The following is a 15,635-nucleotide window of genomic DNA, read 5'->3' on the forward strand; positions in this document are numbered from 1 at the left end:
CAACACCGGAAACACGACGACCTTCATCACAAGAACTCCGCACTGCCTGTACGTTTTCCTCAACTGTTTTAATGAGGTCATTTAAACATGTCTTCAAAGGACTCTTTAGGCAGGTAACTCAGAACAACGCTACGATTCCGGGGAACCTAACTTACAGATAAAGTGCTCTGGTTCACAAACCAGAGCGACGGCATTATGGCTAGGTCACCCGATCGGCCTAGCCGCGCACACTCGGGAGGAGCGAGGAGGTGCCGAGGGGGAACTCTCCCTTGCAGTGGGTAAAGCCTTACACAGAGGGGGCGTAATGGAAAGCTTCACCCGAGAGCAGCTACACCCTGGAGATGGGTGGAGAGTAAAGAGAGAACCGAGAACCTTCCTCAGCGGCAGCTACACCCTCCTGCATAAGGTTAATGGGGGAAGGGAGAGGGGAACCACCGCGGCGGGGAGGGCAACGCGGACTCTCCCGGGCCGCGGCCGCCGCCTCAGCCAGCTTGGTCCGCAGCCAAACCCCAAAGGAATGCAACGCGGTCACATGACCTTCGGCGGACGTGCAACTCCCTTCCCTCTCCAGGGAGGCCCTGCGCCATCTTGTACTGACGCAGTTACAAAAGCAGGCGCCAGCTGCTCCTCACTCGCTCTTCCCCCGCTCCACTCCTCACAGCCCCGCCACTGTTCGGGAAGGAAAAGCCAAGGCCCAGTCCCGCTTTCCCGTGCACCGGCTCGCCGGGGATCCCCCGCCCGCGCAGTCCTCCCTCGCGCTGGGATCATGGCGCCCGTTTTCTCCCTTTGCACCAACCTCCCCCGGCAGCTTCCCCAACCCTGCCCAGCTGCGGCTGCCCCTGCTGCAGGATGATGTCAGCGCCACCCAATCGGGGCGCGCCGGGCTAGCCCAGCCGGCCTGGCTATTGGCTCCCGCGCAGCTCCCTCCCCGCTCCTGCCTCGCCCCCGCCGCGGTTCGCTGCGGAGCCGCAGCCAAGGCACGAGTGGGGGGAGGGGAAGAGGAGGAGAAGGAGGTTAAAAAAAAAACCCTACACAAAAAAACCGACAACCAAACCCACCAAGACGCCAGCCGCCATTTCGCGCAACAACAGGCAGAACCCGAGCGAGCAGCCCCAGCCAAAGCGCCCTAAGGAAAGAGAGAAAGAAACAAAGAGACACACGCACAGAAGAGTTAGACAGGAAAAAATACCCATAGACTCCGCCATGATCACAAGACGTTTAATCGCCCCCCCTCCTCCCTCAGACTCAATGCCCCATTACAGCCGCCGCCTCTGCGTCCAACCAGCTAGCAGATCCCTTCACCTCGGCTCCCTCCTGCCGCAGCAGCAGCTGTTTAGAGCCCCAAACTCTCTCTGCCCAAGGTGTGGGGGGACGCTAGTCTATGGCGCTGCTAATTGCTTCTCCAGTCACCCGATTGTGGCGGCTCCATCGAGGCACAGTAAGAGCTGCCAGCCCAGCTTTTATCTGGTGCCCCGAGTTTGCGCACTGAAGGAGGCTCGCTCAGCCCCTGGTGGGCGTCGAACGAAACCCCAGCCGTCGCCTCCCCTCCCTCAATCAGCCATGTCGCTGGAGGGGCTGCAAGCAGGCAGGGCGGCGGGCGAGCAGAACGGGAGCTGGTGGAAAGAGGAGCTCCGTACAAACGGCGGAGGCTGCGTCTGTCCTGAAACTCTGAGGCGAGCTTCTCGCCTCGCCAGCTCCCGCTGGTCCGGATGAAAGCAGACCATACCTGCTCCTCAAGTGCCGTTCCCTGAAGGGGAAACGGGGCTCGTTCACTGCTCCTCTCGTTCCCTGCAGAAACGAAAACGCCTTCAGCTAGTGCTGTTCCACTTTAAGAAAAGCAGCTCTCACTTGCCTTATATGCAAGCCTTAAGCATTTCGGGGAAAATTCTCAGCCTAAAGTGTCTGACAGGAGAAATTCAGTCAAAACCTCAGTCACACCTCCCGCTTCATCCCCTTTCTCGCTCCCCTCTTCTCCGCCCCTCAAGCAAGTTCCTCTGCCTGTGTGAGATCCGGTGGGTCTGCCTGGCTTTTCGCGTACTTTGTTACTCCTCAGGTTGAGACTCATGAAGGATTGGTACGCTGAGAGCAACGACGGTCGTGAGGAGGAAGCCGGAGGTGGGGAGGGGGAGCAGGCGAGGAGGGAGCTCTGGCGTTTGTGCCTCAGAGCGCGCAGTTCTGAGTCAGACGTTCTCCCGCCCTCGTTCGGTCCCACAACAGCCTGGGACAGAGCCCGCGCCCCACCCCCGCCGTCTGCGCCTACGGGGCTGCGGATCGCCCCCGGCACCAGCCCCAGCTGCAGCCGCCCCTCCTCCCCTACCCTGCTTCCCTCCTCACAGCCCCCCTGCCCAGCCCCTGCCGCAGTCTGGTGTCTCGGCCGCGCCCATACTGTTCGGGACGCCCAGCGTAACATGCAAAGCGAGGTTGCAAAATGGACACTGAGGGCTCGGCGGGCACAGGCTGCACTCCAAGCCCATAAGCAAAATGGCGGCGATTTGGCTTCGCCTTGGTAACCCTGCCCCTGCCAGGCGGGGCGGGTGAGCCCCGTGCAGGGGGAGGGAGGGGAGAGCGGACGCCATTTTCCCAGAGAGAGGCAGTGACATAGAAGGGAGCGTAGGAGGCTGAAAGGAGGGAGACACGGGAGCAGCAGCGGCAGCGGGGTTTGTACACAGGTCCCAAGGCAAAGGCGCTTCCGAGCTGGTCCCCGTAGGGTTCTACGCACTGAGCTAGGTTCAGGGGGAGGGGGGTCTCCTCTTTCCTTCCTTTTCTTTTTCTTTCTTTTACTAGAGCCTGCTGAGGGTTCAGTCCTACCTAGGATAGGGACATCCGCAGTGGGGCTGTTGCATTGTTTTGGTTGGGATAGAGAAGGGGCTCACCTGAGGGGTCCTGCTGCCTGGCCTGTGACCATTACAGGTGAGTCTTCGGTTATTACCAGCATATTCTGTTGTGGGTGCTTTGGGGAGGGGGGGTGGCAGAAAGGGAGTGAAACACGACGGGAACGTATCATTAACCTCGGTGCGAGTATAACTCTTTCCCACCCTGAAATACGTTTAAATTCTGCTTAAGTTGCCTTGAATTTGTTTTTTTCTTTTGTGGGGTTTGGTTAAAAAATGGCAGGCTGTCGCTATATCTTGTGAATATGGCGGGTTACTGTAACTGGAGGAGCTGAGGAGAATTTTTTGGCAGTTACGCCAGATTTATGCATTATGATTGGAAAAGGAGCCAGAGGAGGCTATTATGTGACAACGTACGCTTCCTTAAACTGGTGGTTCTCAGACTGGGTTTGTGTGTTAATTGGGACTGCGTATTGAGTTCTGCTTAAGCTTATGGGAAACCTTTTCCTCCATCCTGTATTTTTTTGCTTTGTGGTACTAAAATGGCTCATTATAGGCCTAATCTCTCTGCCTTCCACACCCCCGCCTCCTTTCCTCCCTCCCTGCTAATATCTCCTCTCGTGGTGTAACCTGGACGAACGGAAAGCAGTCCTCAAGAGTTTCTGTGCCAATTTAAAAGGGGATCACTCTCTCCACCCCCTTTCTTGAGGGTGTAAGTAGTTATATTGGTGCATCCCTTCCTCTCTTCAGTTCCTGCAGCCAGCGTTCGCGTTCTTTGGGTGGCTCATTTCAGTCTCCTTCCTAAAGAGATAAATATTGGTGGGGTAGACACTATTGCTGCAGACATAGGGCAGGGGAAACAAACGGTTCACTGTGTAGTACTAAATAGGGTAGAGAAATATAATGTAGCCTGATTATAAAAGTCCTGTATTCCCCCATGCTCAGCCATTGGGGAATGTGCGGTGGCTGAAAGCCCTGAGGTCCTTAAAATGGTACAGACTACGTGTCGTTAAAAGCAGAAGTTTAGTACTGCATCTAGATATAGGAATGTTTTAGCTTGTTTATTTACAGTACCTTAAAGGAATAATAATGAAAGGTTTTTTGTTATTCAGGGCTCAGATCAGAGAAAAGAGAGCGATATCTACGGCTGTACTTCTAATGCATGATTAATTGGCTATCGTCGCTATACTTTCAAAGTTACTTTACAAAAAATGTGGAGCAATATTTTTAATTTCCCTCTTTTGTCCTTTAGAGATTCTAAAAATGGCGGCCTCAGGCTGATGTTGTGGTAATCTAATCAGCTCGGGTCCTCCACACCCCATGCAGTGCGTTTGTCTGCAGCATATTAGAGTCTTATTACGTTTAAATGAAAAGACTGTTCGTTCAAATAATGTACAAAATGTCTCTTGACTTTACTGCGATTTAAAAATGCTGTGTTCCAGCTGATTAATTTTATTGGTTATGTGTGTGAAAGGCAAGTGAACGAGACCACTCTTGTCGGGGAAAAGGGGGGTGGAAAGAGGCAGCAGACTGAAGCAGCTTCTTTGAGGGGTGTGTATAGGTTGTTGTAAGGTAGTATGTATGTCGGTTTAACAATTTGGAAAAGCTCCTGTGTTTGTGATGGATAGCATACATCTGTGCATTCTATTAACGACATAAAAGCATAATATTTATCAAAATAACTACTGGATTAAGATCACTAAAACAGTCAGCTAAATTCTTTGTGGAATCACATTTGTGATCATCATTCACCTTCCAGGATATACCTTCACTGGCCATCAGGGTAGTAATTCCATGTATTGATAGTTCAAGAACACTAAAAGAACTGTATACTTACAGGAATAAACCGTGTGAGATGATAACCTGTTACTTTATTAACATGCAGAATTTTTTCTGCCACCATATGATCTTGGTATCACTTTTATTTCCCCTTCCATTTATTTTGTATATTGCTATGTAAATCACATATGTGGTAATATACATACAAATACTGAGGGAAAGTGCCATTCCTAACCTCTAGGTTTTTTTTCTAAATGAAATATGAACCTTTTAGTATCACCACTATAAATATGTTTGAGTGGGGGGAGGGGGAGGTCACAAGGATTTATTATTTGGTAGTTGGTGTAGTGTACTCTGATACAAACTGTAGAGGCTGCAAACTGGATGTTCTAAGCAACAATAACAACAAAAATTTTTTTTGTGTGTGCGCCTTTTAAAAATCTTGTCCTTGGTTTAATGAGGTACAAATTCCTATTCTAGTATAGCTTTGGAACTTTCTGGATTTAAACAATCGAAAGTGAGGTATTGAAATGCCAAAGCTGCCTTCAATCTCTAAAAAATTTTAATTTAGATACCACTTGGAAGCACTGATGTGTGGTTTAAGCTATACCTGGAGTTGAACAGTAAGATAGTAAGACAGTAAGTGTTGTTAATGCATGCCTTTTGTGTGTTTTGAGGCCAAAGGCTGAGCAATTTCAATTAATAGTCTAGTAATGTATGATCCCATCATACCTCCCTTGTTTGTATAGATTTTATGTTTTTAATAAACCTTGTTTTACTCTGTTTATTAAAAAGTGTGTTAATAGCATTCTAAACAGCATATGTGTGGGCCTTTTTGGAAACCTTTTGCCTGTTTCTTTCCTCTCCCTAGGTTTAAAGTTCCCGTTCTTGTGAATAACTCTTTTTAAACATGATTTAGAGGGCTGCACAGTTCTGCAGTCCAACTTCATGGCCTCAGTCATGGCCTCAGTCGTGTTCTCAGTCTGACATCTAACTCAAGATCAAGATTAAAATAAGTTTGTACAGTTTACAAAAAGTGTTCGTGAGGTGGGGAGGGGGGAGGTGGTGAAATAAACCCAAAGATTTAAATCATTGTACACAAATTTTTCTGCTTACATTACAGATTGCAAATTTATGCATTAAGAACTTCTTGGGAATTTTGAGATCTTCTAGGGTTTTCCTGTATGAGTTTTAGTGAGTCAGTTTGCCTTTGTGACTCAGTTTCTCCATTTGTAGTAACAGATCTGTGATTGTTTTAAGGAGACAATGTTACAAAGGAAATTCTACCTTTTTTTTTTTTAAATTCCATTGATGTTGATATGTTAAAGTATATTCATAAAAATAAAATGCACCCCTCAAAAAAAAACCTGATACTTCTTGAAAGGAAAGACAGACATTTCTGGCATACAAACACGGTGTTACAAATGCAGTAATATAGGCTGCAGTTCTGAAACCACTTATGTATCTTTAAGCTTTTCATATCTGAAGGAAAAATCTGCTAACTGTTACTTAGCCTTTTGGGTGAGCTTTTTTTGCCATCTGGGAAATAGAGGGGAAATAATACTGTCTTTTTAGACTATACCCAGGGAAACTTTTTCTTAGCTTTACAATTCAGATTACTTTTAGAAGTTGCATTGCCTCATATCTTTGGTACAGTTTCAGCACACACAACTGTTAATATTCCATTGGAGAGCAACAGAAGTACAGAAATTGGTGTCACACTGAAAGGTGTAATGTCTCTAGTCCTGACCTCACATTTAAGGGCAGTCTAATTTTGTGTGCATACTAATACTCATTTTAGGAAGGATCATTTGTGGGACTTAGTTAAGGAGTGGTGTATGTAATTGTAGAATTGTGGCATTGTTCTAAACAAATAATAATAAGTGAAGGTTTAATGAAAGTATTTTGTTGGTTTTGTATGACATTCTAACAAAATTGCGTTGGAGGGGGTAGATTAGTGAAGATACAGAGTAAAACTCAATTCAGACTTCTGGAGAAATGCTTAAGAAGTCCATGTATGTTATTGGCCTTACAACTTCCATACAAACGAGCAGTTGTGAATCTCTCAAAAAGAAAGTTTTGTTGGACAGTGTCTTTGGAACAGGTACAGTGTTTAAATGTTTCCACTGTGCAAATAGTAGTTTTGATTTATTGCTGTGAATGAAACTTAGGATATCTCTGGGGAGAAAAAAAAAAAAAGTTCCAGCATATGTAAAATGTGGATTAACAGAGGACAAAAAACAAAGACCAAAACCAAACCCCAAGTTTTTTTTTTTTTTCCAAATTCTGGATCAGTTAAAATACTAATCGTAGTGGGTTTTTGAATGGTGCAAGATTAATATTTCTAGCTACACCGGTTTTCACATTTTCTTCCTAACCAAAGAATCACACCCACAAAAGTTAATCTAATCTTTGAGGAGCCAAAATTCTGCTCATGACCTTCCTACTACAAAAAACCTGCTATAGTTGTTTTCAGAGACAAAACTATTGCTACTTTTAAGGCATAACAAACAAGTTATATAAAAGAAACCTTGTCGAGATTTTATATACTTGCTAGGAGATACTGAAGTTATTTTTATTTCGTCTTACAAATCTTATTGTGGTATTGATGAGACAGGCAAGATTTGAAGCTCTGATTCAGAATTTTAACAATTAAGGTTATCTGTAGGCCTTTGAAGAAAATTCTGCTGTACAGAATATTTTTTTTTAGTGTGTCTGACTTAAGTGTTCTTTTTATTTTTAAAATGAAAATATTTGGGAAGAACTATGGTAAATCACAGTGCCCGCTCAAATTATTTGTTTCAGAAGTACAAATGAAGAATATATTGAAGTAGCACACAGTTTGTATCCTGTGCAAGTAAAATGTGCATGTTAGTTTTACATACTTTATTGGAAGAGTGCTACATCTCCTTCCGTGTGATAGTTCATACACTGCTTAGATGGAGATATACTGTTGTGAAACTTAGATGAGCTTTGCAAGGGACCAGTTTTACAAACCAGGGTAAGTATGGAAATGACAAAATGATGTTGATCCTAGTTTTAGAATTTAGTTTTAAGTAAATGTTTTCAGTAGGTGTAGATGTTAATACTTCATAGTGCAGGCTCAGGTTTATAGAAGCTTTTTATTTGATTTTCATGTGTTTCATGTTGTGTTTTATGCCATCATAGTCTGGGTAATCATTCACATTTATATCTTTATCTCAAAAAGAAATTGTCATCAAGTTCAAAGACAGGGTGATAAGACTAGATTTTAATGACACTGTTGTACTTTATGTTACAGCTTAAGAGGAAGGACCTGTAATCTGTTGTCCATCGTTGGTTATTTCATCAGTCATAGAAAGTAATGAAATTAGTATCCTGTTTTTGCAAAGTGAGAATTTTAAACGTATACAGGATGGTAGGTTTGTATCTTTTACCCTGAAGAGCTCTGAATATTTAATTTGGTTGGGTGTTTGCTACTCTTAACTCTTCTAACTTGACTAGGTCTAAAGATGCTTTCTTTCTTTAGCAGTAGGTGATGCTTTTAACTTGCCTTGAGTGGACAAAATGAGCTAACTCCTAATTAGTATTGTTATAATGGGGCTGTGTTAAAAACTGTATCACAAGACAGATAATATTCCAAGTCTAGACAGTTAATCCTGTCTTAACTGTTGGTTTAAGAAAACTTTTCAAATGAGGAATGTTTTTTTAGTAGGTTCTGCTTAAACTGAAGACGAAGACCTGAGAATTACAGCAACTTATTTATAGCTTTTTTGAGGAAGGTATTGAGAGATTACACTTCTTGGTTGGTTTCTAAACCAGTTTCTAGAATTAAGAAAGAAATGTGGATACTTATATATATAACTGATAAACAGTACAGTAGTTATTTTACTAGTTATAATGCTCCTCCCTGAGGTGCTTTCGCAAGTAATATAGCTACTTTTTTTGCTTAGGGTAGAAGGGTAGCTACACATCATGGGAATCTTATTTAATATTATTATGCAGCATTTTTATGAATTACTGTAGAGTTGGTGTTATGTTCATTCTCCTGTCTCCTCTGCAATCACATCTTCTGTACTGGAAGACAAATAAAAGACAAACTCTGCATCTTTTTTTCTTCTTCTGCATGGCATTAATGTTGAAAGTTATAAGCTGTGTTTTGTGCTGCCATTGCTGGGCAGAATTTCTTGGTTGTGTTTATTGTAAGATGATGCATTTCATGTCCTTGGTATTACAATTAAAAATACATACTGAAATCTTCCTTGAAAACTCAAAGGTATAAATTTACAAATGCATAGAATCTTAGTTTCTTAGCGTGAATCAATGTTGCTAAATAATGGCAATTAAAAAGGATTTTTTTTTTTCTTGAAAGTAGGAAGGATCTTCTGATCTTTTGTGGGTTTTTTTTGGCTGTCCTTGAACATGACATAGTCCTTCCATCTGTTTCCTCACCCCTTCTAGCCCTCTTCCTCCCAAAATCTTAGTAAAGAGCATTGGAATATTGCCAAGTTGTTACCAAGAAATATAGTTCAGGTTGAACTGTGGTTAAAATTACATGAGAGTTCTTCCAACTGCTAGAAAGAATTAAAGTGAAAACATATCAGAATAGAAATTTGCTTACCTGAGATGTCAGACTTCAAATAAGCCAAAAGAGGCTTCTGTAGCAGGTAGCTAATAATTACAATAGACTCCCAAGTCTTAATTAAGCAGCATAGAAAAAAATAAATGTATTATTTTATTTGATTGCATGAAGGCAGCCGAATATTTACATTGTTGAAGGCAATGCCAGTATATATTTGTAGCCCCATTTCCCCCCCCCAAAAAGCCTTGTTCTTGGAAGGAATATTGGGCCTTAGAATTTAGACTTCTACGTAACTGAGCCACCATGAGGTGTGCTGTTACATTTAATAAAAGAAGAAATAGCCTTTACAGAGTATTCTTACAGAATATGGACTGTATGTACGTGGCAGAAACACTTCATATTTTGAAATGTTTGTAAAAATAACTTTTGGTAACAGGAGTAAATAATGTTTTCTTTGAGAATTGGTAAGTCATATACAGGCATTTTGTATAAGTTTAATCAGCAGTTCTTTACCGTTTTGTGGTAGATGGAGCCAAATGTTTGCAGTAAAACAGCTGATACAAAGACTGACTTAAGTCCAGATGTTTCTAATGAGAAACTGCTGTATTTATTTTCTTAACCTTTGAATTTTGATTTCTATTTTCTAGTCTAAAATACACTAAAGTTCGGTAGCTAGTAGATACTTGTCCAAGCAGTAAGCAATATTGCAATGAAAAAGTATTCTTTACTCTTACTCTTCATGCGTTCTACTTGTCTTGTATTTTGCGTTCATTGACTCTCCTGCTCAAATAATAACTTCTGAATGGCTAGGCCTTTTTGTGTGTGGTTTATTTTAAGAAGTATTGCAGGTGCTTGCAAAATTAGAGACGTCAAGTCATTGGCGGTTAATTTTCGATTTTGGGAATTGATTTCTGTAAATAAAACCCCACAAATCTGTAATATGTTGTTTTTCTGTATAATCCCGCTTGCCGTTTCTCTGATCTTTCTATTCATTAATTCTTGTTCTTTCTGTAACTGCATTTACCCTTATTTCTGTTCTACCACTCATTCTTTTTCTCTTCCTAGTCTCATATTTTGTCTAACTTCCACTGAGAGAAGAAAAGGAGGAGTGAAGAGAGAGAAGAGGTAAGGGGAAGTCATCCATGTTTTAATGGACGGGCATAAATATCCAAGGGAGAGTGCTTTCCATTACTACTTCAGGAGTACACAAGAGCAGTACTCTTGGGGCAGATAGTAAAGGGAAGATAGCCTATGGCCAGTGGAAACTAGCTCTTCTGTGTGGCAGAAATTTTACTGCTGAATGATTCTAGGTTTATACTTAAAAGGGCAGCTTGCTTTCCACTCAGTGTAATGTATGTAATGATCTGTATACTGAAGAATTGATACTTACATGATGGAAACTTGAGGGGGTTTATGCATGAATCTTTGATACCATGGAGGAGGCAGGGTTTCTTTCATCTTCGCTCTAGATCCCAAGCTCAGGACAGGTTCATGAAGTTTGGCTGTCTTTCCAGACCTGACTGAGGTCTTTGTTAAATGTAAAGTCCTGTATTTATTGTATCAGGATGTTCATAAGTTTGCTAATGAACTCTTTACTTCACCATGCTTGTTCTTACTCTGTATTGGCTCTGGATTAAAAAAAAAGTATGAGGAGGAGCCTTACACTGTAGTACTTTGGCTGTAATAGCTGTGTTTCTTAAGTTAGTCTAATGAGCACTAGGTCTCTGTCAGTGCAACCAGTAACTTACAAAAGACAAAAAAAAAACCACACAAAAACACAACCAAAATTTGATAGAAATAGAAAGTTGGTGCCCTTGAGATCTCTGAAGCTTAACAAAAATCCAGAAGTAGATGAAAAAGGGCTATGCGCAGTCTTCTGGAAGAAGCATGGAGAAGCAGCATAATGATTTTAGGCATCTGTTGTGTGTAACTCCAAACCAGCCATAGCAGGTATTTTATTTATTTTTTTTTAAATTGGCTAATGGGGGCCGTGAGGAGGAGGTGAGATGGACCTTACTGGTAACAGTGTCGGTCAGTGTGGGTGGCATAGGTTGTTGAGGGGCTTGTGGCAGAAGCCAGGACCAGGTAATACTGTAATGAGGAAGATGCTGCTATGAGAGGGATATAGAGGGCATTAGGTCAGTGGGCATATTAGAACACAAACTACAAATACAGAAGAAACCAGTTGTATCTCCTGTGTGATTAATAGGAGTTGGTCTTAATGTGTATATTGTATTTGAATGTGCGTAGTGTCTTATTTTTACCTACTGTCCTTTTTTATCTTGGCACAAATTTGAAGTAGACTGCTGATTTATCTGCTAGGTTACCATAGAGAGCAGCAAACAGTAGCAAAGGTCTGCATTTGGGCTTACAGCTGTTTCTAAGCCTGCATACTTCATAGTGGAACTGCAGTGGTGTAACATTTGGAAGTTGGAGATCCCTCCTAATCTTTTGCCAAAATCTGTACTATGGTGGAATGCGTTGAGGGAAGCAGAGAAAGAACTTCCTTGTGTGTAAGATTAGTCAGTTATTCATGTATTATGCTTCTAGGTCTGATTAAAGAAAGATGTTTTATCTCCTTAGAAACAGGCAGCAATAAATATTCAGATTACTTTGATATATGTATTTATGTTACATATATACACACTGCATATATTTTTCTAGATTTGTGTGTTAATACATATGTATACGTATATATGCACACAGTGCACAGAACAGTTCACCATTTGAAGGATATCTACAGTATAGCGTTAAAATGTCAGTTTCTATCACTAGTTTTCCAAATACCCTAACTATTGTATGGAGAAGACAGTGCTCAGAGCAGTAGTAGAAAGCAAAAGTTTAGCAAAATACACTGGGTTTTTTTAGTAAAATCTTCTGTTTTCTTCTCTTTTCTCCCTGTAAACTCCTTCCCTCTATTAGGAAAAAATAATAAAAAAAAATTGTTGGCAAGGAACCTAAGTGGGAAAGTTGGGTTTGTTGACTCTGTGACAGTTCAGGACAGGACTTTTCACACTGGATTTGTGGACCACAGCACTCTGTATTGATAGGTGCATTTTTACTTGGGTTTCTCCTGTATAGATTGTGTGAGGGCATAGGTGTATCGACTTTTCTTAGGTCCATTCTTGTGTATTTCTTTGTGGGAAGGGTGGTTCCCATGACTACAGGTTAGGATTGTTGGCCTGTAAACCTAAAGGAAGGCATGACAAGAATTGCTTCTGCTGATGATTGCAAAATGTGTATACATATGTGATGTAACTGGGGGGAGGCAAGAGGAGAATGTTTAAATTGTGTGCTCCAAAAAATGCAGCTTAGGCATAGAAGATGGTTTTAAGTGTTTGTCCTTTATATTCCGTTTCTCCCTTTTTCAGTGTACGTAGTAGGCTTGATTTGGTATCTCAGTTTTTAAGGTACATAAATGCATTCCTGTGTGCTGTATCGAGTATCAGTACTTCAAATACATTCTTACCTACCTTCCTTTATTAAAAAAAAAGGCATTTTTAAGGGGAAGGAAGGCAGCAGCAGACTTTGTAGACCATACTTCCTGATGTGGTAAGAAAATCGAACAAAATACTACCTTTTGGTCATCTGTCTCTATTACCTGAGATGACTTGTATGAACCACTGACACCAAGATCAGGAGTCAGCAGAGGTCTGAAAGGAGTAGTATGACCTTGGAAGCCTTTCTGTCTTGCCTTCCCATGTTGACATGGGAAACTGTAGTTGGTTTCAGAGTGAATCCTGTATGACTCTCTGGATCCAACCTGGACCCACAGTAGCATAAATTTTCTACTGGGAGCAAATGGAGTTTTGGTTTGGGCTTAATGCTGCTTGAGTACTGGTAGGTTATTTTTACATTCAAATTGACTTGAAGCTACAGCCAGATTAGCATCATGTGCTGGTCGAACTGAAATGTCTTGCTTGACTCAAGACTGTCATGTGACTAGTTTGTGTGTTTTACGTCTGAATCATTTTTATCTGTAAATCTGATAAATTCTGTACCCTTCCTCTTTTCCTCTGTCCATGCACAAGTGGAAAATGGACTGTACAAATAACTTTGTTTCTGCAATTTCATGTGCTTGTTCCAGTAAGCTTCAAGTTAATTCCTTTAGATTTGTGCATATCCATTAAAAATGAATCTTCATGTGTACACTGTGTGTATTCTAACACTTAAAGACTGCTCCAGGAAATTGTTACTTTTTTTTTTCCTGTATTTAAAGGATGTGAGTCAGTGGGGTTACTGATACTCTTAGTTTAGCAGATGTAGCAAAAAGAGGACCTTTTCTGACTTGTTCTCAGGTGTTTAAACATGGGGTGGACTGCCTATTTCTCTTAGTTGGGAAACGCAAGCCATAACTTTTCAGATGTTCAGGAGTGGTAATTATTCTCAGTTACTCAGTTCACTAAATATGGGTAAATTATCACTTTCACCTTTTTCATGTTTGCATTTTGTGTATAGACCTTGAAGATGCAGAGTAGGCATAGTATAGTAATGGTAATTTTGATTTATCTTGTAATTGTCAGCAGGTGGTGACTGAGAGGCAGTTGCTAGAAGAAATTTTTGTAGAACTTCAGATGTATATTGAAGTCTAAAAACAGGAAAAAAAAGACTCAATGTTTTTGTAATGCCTAGTGACGTGAGAAACTCGAACTGATTTAGTGATCAACTTCGCAAAATTAGTGTAGTGCTTTGAGTACGGGAAAATTTTTTTTATTTGAGCTAAAAAAGAATTTAATTGTAAACTTCATTTCCTTGATGTCCCTTTATAAATTAGAAAACAGTGTGGTGTAGCGCCTTGTTTTGAGTTCTGTTCCTAAGTTTCATAGTGGATTTTTTCCCTAATTGCTAGATGCTTTTTGTCTCCAGTATCTAGCACGTGACAATAGAATGTAGAAATTGATTTATGGGGAAGGAAAGACAAGGACCAATGACAATGTCTGTGTAAAAGCTGTCAGATGTATTAAGAATAATAGTAAAACCAGATTTCTCTCCTCCTCCTCCCCCTTGTTTTCTTGTAATGTTAGGGGTAAATCTGAATTTAAAAAAAAAGCCCTAAGCAAACAAAATACCCCACCTTATTGTAATAAGTATATGATATTACCTTGATGCATTATTTTTTGCGTAAGTTTTTTTATCATTAAGGCAAAAATGTTGTTACTGCTGCTGCCACAACCTCTTATCTTCGATTGTTATGAAGCTTTGCATCCCCATATGAGAGCTTTAGTATTCTTGCATCTGCTGAATAGATTCTGACAGCCTGCTTAGTACTATTTCCTCTTCCCTCTCCCTTAAAAAAGGTTAAATATCTTGCGGAGGTGAGCTACCAGTATAGCATATAACCATGTGAGTTGTACTGTTCCCAGTACTCTTTGGTCTCTTCTGGCTTGAAAAATATGCTTCATAGTTAATAAAAATAAAGGTAAGTCAGAGTTTTCTGATAAGATTTATATTGATACTTTCTATTTGAATGTAAGTACTGGGAACTCAGTTTCTGAATCTATAAAAGAAAATGCAAGTAGCTAAGTGTTTTAAAAAATTAGTTTTCCTACCTTCTTAGGAAAAAACCTCAAAACCAAGCAAAACCCCATTAAAAAAAAAAAGAAACAAAAAGAAAGTGATATGGAAAATGCCATGGAAGAATTTGTCTGGGCTCTTGACACTTAGAGGATGATTGATAGCTAGGATTATGAAACCTTGTTGGAGTCATCTGGACAGTCTGGCTAGACTTCAAGTTCTTATTTTTCAAGTGTACTTTCTGTCTAGGTGATCCGTCATCTGCTCATTTCCTGAAACTGTTCTATGTATCTTTTGATGGTCCTACAAGAAGCAAGTCGAAGCAGGGAAAAAAGGACATGCTGATAAAGTAGGCCTGGAGTGCCTTTCTGCCAACATCTGATTATAGCAACTGGATTTCATTTTGAATGTTTGGACTCTGTAGCATTAGGTTCAAAAATAGAGATGTAATTTCAGAAGATTACCCATTTACTTTCTGATTCAAGAGCTGAGCCCTTTATATTTTGTTTTCTTTTTCCCTCCATGTACTAGGGAAAAAGTAAAGTTTTTAGTTCTGCTGTCACACAATTGATCTTAAAAGGACATGGCATAAAGGAAGCATGTGGTCTTTGTTAGACCACAGAATAATGTTGTGTAAGTGGAATACCTCAGGGATAATATGTAAGTTATTTTCTCTTGTTTAATGCATAAATGATGTTCTTTGTACAAAGCCACACATCAGTAATCTGGAATGTATTGTGCTCTTACACTTCTGTTGTTAGAGCACAATTCATTTAAAACAGTTGTTCTAGTGTCGTAAACGAAGAGGATCATGAGAAGTATGGTGAAGCTTCAAATGTTTTAGACTAGATATGGCTGTTAAATGAGAAAGCTCCTGTGTATTCTCTAGAGACAACAGGAACTGCCGTAGAAAATGTAAACCAATGTGATTGAATGATGAAGTGTGATAG

General features: G+C 41.0%; 1 protein-coding gene across 6 annotated transcripts in view; it reads left to right on the forward strand.

Moving 5' to 3' along the window:
* Window positions 1-2,290: 2,290 nt before the first annotated feature.
* Window positions 2,291-15,635, forward strand: part of KMT2E (lysine methyltransferase 2E (inactive)) — a 57,751-nt gene continuing 44,406 nt past the window's right edge. For 5 of the 6 annotated variants that reach the window (XM_062638260.1, XM_062638258.1, XM_062638263.1 and 2 more), the window contains exon 1: window positions 2,291-2,910. The gene's annotated coding sequence lies outside the window, so the exon portion shown is untranslated. Of the gene's footprint in view, window positions 2,911-10,236; window positions 10,297-15,635 lie in introns of all 6 variants that reach the window. The other variant, XM_062638259.1, reaches the window with a different exon arrangement.

This window comes from Pezoporus occidentalis, unplaced genomic scaffold, assembly GCF_034315485.1.
Source record: "Pezoporus occidentalis ecotype Australia unplaced genomic scaffold, CSIRO_AGI_Poc_V1 ctg56, whole genome shotgun sequence".
Taxonomy (NCBI): domain Eukaryota; kingdom Metazoa; phylum Chordata; class Aves; order Psittaciformes; family Psittacidae; genus Pezoporus; species Pezoporus occidentalis.